The sequence below is a fragment of the Arachis hypogaea genome, chromosome 6 (genome assembly GCF_003086295.3).
Source record: "Arachis hypogaea cultivar Tifrunner chromosome 6, arahy.Tifrunner.gnm2.J5K5, whole genome shotgun sequence".
In the NCBI taxonomy this organism is placed as follows: domain Eukaryota; kingdom Viridiplantae; phylum Streptophyta; class Magnoliopsida; order Fabales; family Fabaceae; genus Arachis; species Arachis hypogaea.
In genome coordinates this window covers 84,405,620-84,417,253 of record NC_092041.1, presented here as the reverse complement: position 1 = coordinate 84,417,253, position 11,634 = coordinate 84,405,620, and positions in this window count along the sequence as shown.

Below are 11,634 nucleotides of genomic sequence, written 5' to 3'. Positions count from 1 at the left end.
AATTGATTGATGTACTAACTACTTTGTTTTTAGTACACAGATGGAACACATGATACGGGTGCAAATACTTCTAGTGCACAGCAACGTGCTAGAGCGCCTCCACCTCCGTATTCCGGCAACGGTGCTCGACAATCCTGTGTAAACGCTATACCGTTTAGACCACCGAGCAATGAAGCACGGCTGGCTCCGTCAAGTGACATTGGGGTCGCTCGAGCTCCTGCGACAAATAAAAAGCATCCAGATTTACATGAAGTTGTAGATGACCAATCAGAAGATGAAGACTATGACCCTGAGGTGGATGAGGTCGAGTCGTTCGATGACCATGTGGATGACTTATTTGTTGCACGTGAAGTTGAATGCCAAGGCAATGCCAACGGCTAAAAAGGACACCGATTATTGGATTGTTGATGTCATATGTATTCTTTTGATGCTTGTCTCTTAGAAAGTGTAATTACTCTTCTCTGTGCATTCTAATTCGCTTAGTAAACTAACATTTAAAGTTTGTTTCCTCTGTTAGAAAATGGTGTGACTTATTGTATGGAGCTGACTGTTAAGGAGGCATTAGCACTTCCTCCTAGAAAGAAGATCGTGCTAAACCATAACAGAGAGTTACAACAAGTTGGTCAGGCAGTGGGCCTATTGAGCAGGTTCTTGGGGATATTGGCGTCTGATTTTCAACAGTTACCAATTGGTGAAAAAAGTTGGAAGACAATGAACAAGGCTTCCAAGGAGCATGCCTTTGACCAGTTTAAGGTAATGTTTAGTTTTTTTTTTATAAAGTGAGGCATTACCAATGCTTAGTTTGCAAATGCTTTTTTTTTGTATATCTTAAATTGCAGTACATTATTAAATAACTTAAGCCCCAATTAATCCGGTCCTTCGTGTATAGCAATGTAACTATAGTTGTAGTAATAATAATAACAATAATAACAATAATAATGATAAAACTTATAAACCTCAGGAGAATGTTAAAGTTGCTCCTATTTTAAAGAATTAGAGAGTGAGTATCTATAGGTTATGATTTCTGGTTAAATGAAAATGTCAGAGAAAAATAAATATGGAACACATTCGCACAAGTTGATTCTGTTACCTTCCTAACTTTGAAATTTTGAATGTATTGTGGTTTTAATTATTTGTTGAGAGATTTATTTAATTATTTGCTAGCTATGGAGTTGCTGTTTTTATATGCTGCTATTTTCTATTAGTAAGTGGATTTCTTTGGTTTTTTATTTTTTTGTTTTAGTCAGGTAAAGTAGAGAAGAATAGTGCATGTTGGGTTTCTTTTTGTTCACTTCTTTGAATTTTGTTGCTGAGAATTGTTCATGTCTAATGATGTGTCTTTTGATAATATGTAAGTCTGTTTGAGGTGGTTAATTATTATATGTTTTCTTTGTCTTACTATATTGGTATGCTCCTCCTCAACCCTCCTAACCAAAAATACCTTCACATTTCAACTTTGTTATTGTTGTCCATGCCTGTAGAAAGCTATTGTAAAAGTGATTCAGCCTGATTCTTTTAATAGGATTTGAAGGGTTCCTTTGCCAAAATGTTCTAACAGATTGTATTAGTAACTACAATTATTATTTAATGAAGTGATATATATTTGATCACTACTAAGCTGGTCCAGCAAGGGGGGTTCGGTTCATACTCTGAAGGTGATTATTCATGCTTATATTGGAGGTGATTCATGCTGTTTATATGCTTATATTGGTTGTGAAACTTGCATTTTGAACTTAGCCTTTAGGATAAAGTTTTTATTGTGGAAAATTCTCAATCAAATTTGTTTGCGTGTTGAGTTGATGAATCGTGTATATAGGTTCTTCTGTGATGTGGAATGGATTTGGAGTTAAAGTTAATGGTTAGAATGACGGTGTGAAAGCACTGATGTCAATATAGTTATCATGTTTATTGTGTTATCCTATGATCTGAGCTATTTGTAGCGAGTCTTCCACTATGAGGACGATGGAAAAGGGATCATAAAGCGGGGAATTGTACAAAGGATAGAAAATTTCTGGAAGAACGCAAGAAATCATTTGTTCCATAAGGTTAATGACGAAGAATTGACTTTTGAGGAAAACCTCAAGCGTAAGCCAGCAGGAATAGAGGCAAATCACTGGAAAAAATTTTTTGAATATCGGTTGAACGAGGACACAAAGGTAACAAATGCTTAGTTAAAATTTCATTGTATTTGATTTTAAATCGTCATGAATTACTACTAAATATGCTGAATTTATTGTGATAGTGGAAAAATTATGACCAAAAAGTTCATCACCTTATTCTTTTTTGTGTTTCCTGAAGTTGTACATGCCTGACTTATAAAACCATTAAAAATATAGTAATTTATCCCGATAACATTTATGTTTGTCATTTTGTGTGTAGGAAAAGTATAAAAATAATGTTGCTAATCGTTCAAAGCAACTGTACACACATACCGGAGGTTCTAAAACGATGGCAAGAAAGAGACACGAAGAAGTAGTTAATTTAAATTCAGTTCCAGAATGGTGACGTGTTTCTGGTAATATAGTATTGTCTGTTATATGATTGTGTGTTGATGATTGTTATAGGAGCTACGACAGGGAAGGCCTATTGGTAGAGGAGAGGGATGGACCATGAGTCATAAAAAAAAGAATGGTTCGTATATGAATGAAGATGTGCGTCTTGTTAGGGTAAATCATGTTCTTTACTTTTTCATATTTCTATTTTAAATTAGTACCGTTGAATTTAAATTAGTGTAAATCCGGATCTCACATGTTTGCATGAAGCAATTGAACACATTGAGAGCCAATACCCCTCCAACAAGGAATTTTCACATAATGATTCCCTTCCACAAGTGCTTGGAAAGGAGCACCCAAGAAGAGTTCGTGGACTCGGTTTTAGTCCATGTCCCAGTCAGTGTTTTCATAACATTCCATAGCTGTCTGACTACGGTGTACAGATTGAAGAGTATCAGATGGAGATTGTAAAACTTAAGGCGGAGGTAGCAGAACTTAAGGCAGAGTCAGCAGAACTAAAGACAGCAGCAGCAGAGGAAAAGGCAAAGAGACAGAGAATGGAGGCAGAGGGAAAGGCGAAAATGCAGAGTATGGGAAATTTTTTAAGATACACAATCCAGCAACAAGGAGGTAGTTTGTCACTTGAAATAGCTGCAGATTTGGATTCTTTGAGAAGTGCACCAACCTCATCCCATGCAAGATGATGTGCGGGCGGCTAATGATTTGAATTATGAATGTTGGAATCTGAATACTCTTTAATTTTTTACTGTCATAATGACTTTTGAGATATTTATTTGTAGTTTTTCATTTTGGTGACTTTATCTGTAGTTTACAGTCATCGATGCACTGAATTCAAATAATTATTATAATGATTCAATTTTGCATATATTGTTGTTTTGTTTTGTGTGTTGTAGTTTGATTGACTGTTAGTTATTTTAATGAGTTAACATAACTGAGTGGAAGAATGTATAAAGAATAAAAGAATTGGCATATTTTAGTGTAAATTCGGGTTTTTTTTAAAGTGTAACTCTATATTTGGCAGCGATTTTAAATCCGCTGCTATATCTTAAAAGAATAATTCAATAGATAGCATTTTGGAGCGGTTAACAACCGTTGCCATTTTCAAGCAGTCATATTCTTGCGATTTTGTAGCGTAAAGAACCGCTGCAAAATACCATTTAGCAGCGGTTGTTCCAACGGTTGCTATTAACCGCTGCAAACAGTTTAGCCGCACGCTATCTTTAAGCGGATAAATCAACCGCTGCTATCCGTTTGGCAGCGGTTAAAAACCGCTGCTAATCCTATGCATAACCGCTGCTATTTGCCGGATATGGTGTAACTTTTATGTTGTTAGTATTTTTTGTAAACGATTATTATTATTATTATTATTATTATTATTATTATTATTATTATTATTATTTCAAATAATAAACGAGTTAATGCTAAAGAAAAATAATGATTTTGTGAAAAAACTACAACAGCAAAGCTAAGTAAGTGTACCCAAAAGAAACTCCAATAACAATAAAATATTTTACCAGATTCTTTTAATAATAACATAATTATACCAGCTAGTAGTTTTAGCTAGATACTAATAATAGTAATAAAATAAACAGCATAGTATTAAGATAAGGACATAAAGTAACAAAATTGAATGTTCTGAAATTGAAAGGCTGAATTAATGAATGAATGGTGTTACAAAGGTCAAAGGAAGGAGTTGAGAGGAGTCCGTGAATACTACAATTGTGATAGCAAAAATGTCAACAAGAGTAGCTACTTGGTGTAACAACAACAGCACCACGGTTTTGATCCATTTCAAGTTTCAACCAATCACAAATTCCAGACCTTATCATGCCCACACAAGACCAACCATCAACAGCCCCCCATGCCTCATCATTCATCATTCATCATGTTTTCTTTCTAACCACGTATTTTGTATTATTAATAAATTACTTAATAATTATGCAATGATATTATATATGCTATATTTAGTTTTAATAAATTGGTAGTATATGTAGTTTATATAGAATAATCTAATCAATAGTTTTTTTTGTATAATTACGGAAATTTATACCTATATATGATAATAGGTAATTCAATATATTAAATATACCAATAATGTATGAAAACTGACCTGTTATAGATAGATTTTGAGGTCATTGTACAGAATACAGTATAATCATGTAAGCATTTTTTTTTAGAGTAAAGCTTAGAAAATAAAAGCATATTAGCTAAAATTCAGCCAAATACTTTGAATGAATTTAAAATTTCTACGAGTTAATATATATGGATGTTTCTTCTACTAAGTATCAGAATGTTTTTTTTCATATTAAATGGATGTTTTTTTATATATTTTTTAAATTTTTTTGTAATGCAAATGTGAATGTCTCTATTTCTTTAAGAATTTTATATATTTTTTTTAAATTTTATAGATATTTAATTATTTTTGTTAAAATATAATTAGATGTTTCTTTTGTTAAGTATTAGAATGTTTTTTTTCATATTAAATAAATATTTTTTTATATTTCTGTAATTGTTCGAGGACTTCTTTTAGCTAAGATCAAGTATGTAATTTATCAAAACGACACCTAATATCCCAAAACAATTGCGTACAAGGTAGAATCTCTTCATACAATGTGATGAAATCCTGTGTCCAAACACAAAAAGGACACATTCAATGAAAGAGAACTAAATCATAACAGTCAAGAAACTCCCAGAAGAACATAAAGAACTAAAAGAAATATGAATACAACCTCCCACATCACTGTCAACATCCATACCCTTTAACTACTAATATAATAACTATCCCTAGACCCTAATAAAAACAAAATCCAGTACACACGGATTCCAGTCCCTTCTCACTTGAAGTCGCATTGTATTCTACTTATCACCAAACATGTAATGCTTCACATAAAACCTTGAACGCCACAGCCTCCCTTCAGCAATAACCATCAATAGTATCCATGCCACGTTCTATGATATATCTGAAAATCACACTCTTCTACCATGATTATCCATTCCTTACGTTCCACAACATCTCCTTACAGTGGCGAATCCGACGAGCCAAATGTCGGTGATAGAAGAGGAGTGGATCGCGATGGGGAGGCGGAGAGGGCCTGACGGTGAGAGAGAGGGGTCTGTGTGTGTGATTGTTAGAGGTGAGTAGGTTAATGTGAGAGAAAAGAGAAAAGTTTTTATAGGTTTTAATTAGGTTTACTTAATCAATTTAAAATTTTTAAATTTTGAATTTAAAAAATTTAAAATTAATTAATTATTAATATAAATTAATGTAGTTTTGTTTAATTTTTGGCTTATAAACTTTTGGTTCCTTATATTTTTCTTTTTTTTAAACATTTTTTTTTGTAATGTAGACCCTAGAGTTTGTTTTCCGGCAATAGTTACAGTAATACTAATATTATACATAAATTATTTAATTAATCGATTGGTAATATACCCATAAATCTATTTATAAAGTTTTTAACTATTAAATATGGTTTAAATATTTTTATATATTAACATAATAATAACACACAATGGGAGACTTGTATAAAATAAAACACTGAGAATGTATGTATACATTTAAACTTAAGGGGACATTTAAATAAATATGTTTATTTTATTTTTTATTAAAGATATTTTTGTGTTGTATTTTAATTAGTTTATATATAATTTATTTGGTATTTTTCGTCACATATTATTAAATTTTTTAAAAGATTTTGTTTTCAAAAACAATAAAAAATATTTAGATTAGACTAAAACAAAAAAAAGTATTAGATTAACTATTAAATTTTTTTCTAAAATTATTTATATAAAAAAATATGTCACACTCATCAATCAATATATATATAAAACAATTACTATATTATTATTATATTATAGATTAAAATTCATTAATTTAAATTTATTTTTATTTTTAATATAAACATTAAAAATAAATAAAATTTTGGGTAAAAAACTCAAATAAGCCAAGGGAAGCAAAATTTTACACAAATCCGCCAAACTAAAATCTGCTTCGTGAATCCACCAATGCACATTTATATATAGTTCGAACCAGCCCGAATTCCATTTCTACATAATTCGAACCAGCTAGTTCGAATTATACACAAACACATGCACACACTAATTCGAACAAGCTAGGTTCGAATTATACAATTATTAAAAAATTAATAATTTAAAAATTAAAGAATATATATTTTTTATTTTATACATTAAAAAAAAGCTAACAAAATATTTAATTACGAGACTTCTTTAAAATATTAATGAGCTATCAATTCGAATTCCATACAATACTCTTTTGTCTATTTTTAATAGCTCATGAATATTTTTTAATAAATTTATTTAAATTATATTACAAAAAATATTTGATCCTATGCAAAACAAATTAAAAAAATGGCTTAAAAAATGTTAGGAGTACTATAAAAATTTGTAATATCCTAATGATTAGGACATTAAAGAAATACTCTACATAGTCAATAATAATTTAGAAATTAAAAAAAAATATTTTTATCATGTATTTACCCAAATCACTAGAATATTATAAATTTTTATAGTATTCATAACATCTTTTAAGCCATTTTTTTAAAATTATTTTGTATAGAATAAAATATTTTTTTAATTGTTTTATATGGAATAAAATATTTTCTTTCATTTCTAAATTATTATTGACTATGTAGAGTATTTTATTTAAAATTTGAGTACATGCATGTATTTACCTAAGTTATTAGAACGTTACAAATTTTAATAGTACTCCTAATTTTTTTAAGCAATTTTTTTAAAATTATTTTGCATAGGATCAAATATTTTTTGTAGTATAATTTAAATAAATTTATTAAAAAATATTCATGAGCTATTAAAAATAGACAAAAGAGTATTGTATGGAATTCGAATTGATAACTCATTAATATTTTAAAGAAGTCTCGTAATTAAATATTTTGTTAGCTTTTTTTAATGTATAAATGAAAATATATATTTTTTTAATTTTTAAATTATTAATTTTTTTAATAAGTGTATAATTCGAACCCAGCTGGTTCGAATTAGTGTGTGCGTGTGTTTGTGTATAATTCGAACCAAGCTGGTTCGAATTATGTAGAAATGGAGTTCGAATCAGGCTGGTTCGAACTACATATAAATGTTTGGTGGATTCACGAAGTAGATTTTGGTTTGGCGGATTTGTGTAAAATTTTGCTCCCCTTGATTTATTATTGTGATTTACCCTAAAATTTTTATAATTAGATGTAGTATAATAAAATATATATAATATTAATTAATTTTAAAAAAATTTGAAAAATAGTTTTTTTTCTAATAACGTGTTATTAGAAAATTAACATTATAAAAGCTAATTTCAATCAATATGATATAATAGATTATTAAATATATTTAATACAAAACACATTAAATATAAACTTTTGTTGATACAATCCACACTAATTAGATCGAATTCGATATCCGTACTTTTTATGTTTAGATCAGATATCAAATATATTTGTAAAATAAAAAATATTAAAAAAATTATTTTTAAACATATTTACTTCTAAGAACACTTTTATGTTTATTTTTTTCAGAAATTTTTAATTTTAGACTTTTTCAGAAATTGTTTAAAATTTTTTAAAATTAATTAATATTATATATATTTTGTTACATTACATCTAATTATAAAAATTTTATTTATTTCTAATACTTATATTAAAAATAAAAACAAATTTAAATTAATGAATTTTAATCTATAATGTACTAATAATATAGTAATTATTTTATATATCGCATAAATAATTTTTTTTGTTATTTGTTGCGTTTTGATGAGCGTGACAACTTTAGAAAAAAATTTAATAGTTAATCTATTATTCTTTTGGTTTTAATCTAATTTAAATATTTTTTATTGTCTTTGAAAAAATTTTTTTAAAAAATTTAATAATATATAATGAGATATACTGAATAAATTATACAGAAATTAATTAAAAATTTAAAACACAACACAAAAATATCTTTAATAAAAAATAAAATAAACATCTTTATATATTTGAGTAATTCCTAAACTTAATCGTATATATATAATGTTTATCCAAGTAATAAAAAACTAAAATAGTTGAGGAGTATGTAATCAAGCAACTTCTCGTAATATATATATATATATATATCATAATAATATGGTATAATAAAAGAAATTAAGAATTGCATGTAGAATCTCAAATTTTAATGAGATATACCTGAGATCCCCAGTAAAACATGAATAATTTAACCCCAAAATAGAGACATATATGACTAAAATAAAGACAGAAATTAAAAAATTTTAGTAACAATTATTTTTAAAAATATTTTCATTCGACTTTTAATTTCTAAATCTATTCCTCAGTGTAAGGTAGAGGTAGACACTTGGAACAAAATTGAAAAGCTCTGACACTATTGACTTTAGCTCCGCTTTTATTTGTTCAGTGTTGAGAGAGAGATAGAGAGAGAGAGAAATCAACCCATAAAATTTTCTATTTTTTAAGTAAAATATAAGAATATACAAAAAAAATCAATAATAAAATATAAAAAGAAGAAGAATAATATATTTAGAGAAAGAAAAAAAGATAAATTATGAAAAAAATATATTAAAAAAAGTTACAGTGTCATGATTGAAAAATTTTAATATTATTTTTGTTTTTGATAACTTTTAATTAGTCAAAACTTTTTTTATATTATCTTTAAAAAATTGTGTTATTTTTTTAATAAATTCTATACCATTTAAACTCCATTTTTCTCTTCTTTATCATCGTTATTATATTCTTCTTTTTCTTCTTTTACCTTTTTATATATTTTTTTTTGTTTTCACCCTCTTAAAAAAATCAAATAAAAACATAAAAACATAAAAAATACTATAATAATACAAAAAAGAGAAAGAGAAATAAAAAAAGGCAGCAACAATAATAATAATAATAAAAAAATGACAAAAAACAAAAACAAACACAAAAAAATTGAAAAATAAATATGAAAAAAGAAAAAAATGTGTAATTTATGTACATTTTAGGACAAATGACTCATTTAAACTAAGGGGATAAAAAAATTACATGAATCAGTCAAATCAAAAATTGGTTCATCAATCAACCAAAGGACATTTCTATGTAGTTCGAATCAATTTGGTTCGAACTCAATTTCCATGTAATTCGAACCAATTAGGTTCGAATTACACCTTGTAGACGTTTGCCAGATAATTCGAACCAGTTAGGTTCGAACTTCAACCATATAATTCGAACCAATTAGGTTCGAATTAGTGTAAAGAAATAGCCAGCAAGTAATTCGAACTAAGATGGTTCGAATTACTAAGAATTCGTTCCACACAGCAATTTAGGTTACGAACATAGTTTCTGCATCATGGTTTAATAAAACTCGCACAGTTATTTATTCCGGTGTGCATTAGACATACATTTCGTTTAAAACTGCGGAGAAAGAACATATTCATTAACTAAAATCTCATTCAAAGTACATCATACTGACGTTAACAAATTCTATCAGTCACCAACTACAAGTAAGAAAACCGATAATAGTGGAATCTAAACACGAAATTGAAACAACAAAAGTACGAAATCCACCAAAACACCTAATCATGCCCCCGTGTGTGCTCTGCTCCTCCGAGCTGTGGGCAACTCCGACGTGTGTGGCCCGGCTGCCGACAAAGCCCACATCTCTTTGGCCGGTTCGGATCTGCCTCGTCCATATTGGTCCGTATCCTAGTGGACCTCGGACGACCCTCTCTCGGACGCCTCTTATTGGGGTCAGGGATGACAGTCGGCCCGTCATATGGTGGCCAGAAATCCTCCGGAATGGGAGGTGTGAAACCCATCCGATACACACTGAAGACCGAACTAAGACGATACACCTGGTGGACGTAAGGCTCCCATGTAAGCTGTGAGTAGGCACAGCATGCCAGTGCGTGGGGACACGGGAAATGAAGTGCTTGGAAGTATTCACAGTCACATGTCTGAGATGCAAGCGAGACTCTGTAGCTACCTAGTGAGAAAGAACCAGTCGGAGTTGTCTCTGTGACGGTGAACTCGGAGTTATCTCTGTCGTACACAGTAACCGTGAAGCACCTAGCCGTCTTCAAGCTGGCGGTACAACACGCTGTAAAGAGGTCCGCGGATATTCCCCTTCTCCGACCTCGTTGCCTACACTCCCGTTGAGATCAACAGCGAACGAAGGGGAGGCGACAGGTTGGACGGGTGGCTCGTACGCAGGGATGGAGGAAGATGCAACGGCTGGTCTGGAGCTAGAACCGGCTACCGTGGCTAAAGTGGTGGTATTCCGGTTCGAACCCCCCGAGCTGGACACCGCGTCAACCAACTTTGCCAATAGTTCTGGTATCCTCACCTCTGGAAACTGCCGGCGACAATGAAACATGACTTGCAAGTCATCATCACTCCCGATTGTGAAACAATCGTACTTTACAGTTTCCTGGAGCACCGTGATTGGAATTCGGTAAAAAAAACTTCTTAACCCGTTTCACACCTTCTAGACCAAGTTTCAGCAGTACAGAGCTAACAAGGTCCTCATACCTCGTCGTAGGCCTTACGATAATACAGAGAGGATCCTTATTAGTGAACTTCACACTGGAATGAGTTTTTCTCTTAATGGATTCTCTGTGGTGAACCAACACTACGAAACTCTCCTCACTAGCCATCTTACTTCCCCTCTAATGATAGCAACTCACGTTCACACCATATATATACAGGTTTGGTCCTCACTCATTCGAACCACCATAGTAGGTGTAAATCGAACCAAACTGGTTCGAATTACTTAATGTGTGTAATTCGAACCTAATTGGTTCAAATTATATGGTTGAAGTTCGAACCTAATTGGTTCGAATTATCTGGCAAACGTCTACAAGGTGTAATTCGAACCTAATTGGTTCGAATTACATGGAAATTGAATTCGAACCAAATTGGTTCGAACTACATAAAAATGTCCTTTGGTTGATTGATGAACCGATTTTTGATTTGGTTGATTCATGTATTTTTTTTATCCTCTTAATTTAAATAAGTGATTTGTCCTACATTTTATGGAAGTGATTTTTGTTAAGTCATGTCAATTTGATTGACAAAACTATTTGAATATATAGCTCGACTCAATCAATACATAATTTATAATTTTAAGAGATGATAAAAGAGTA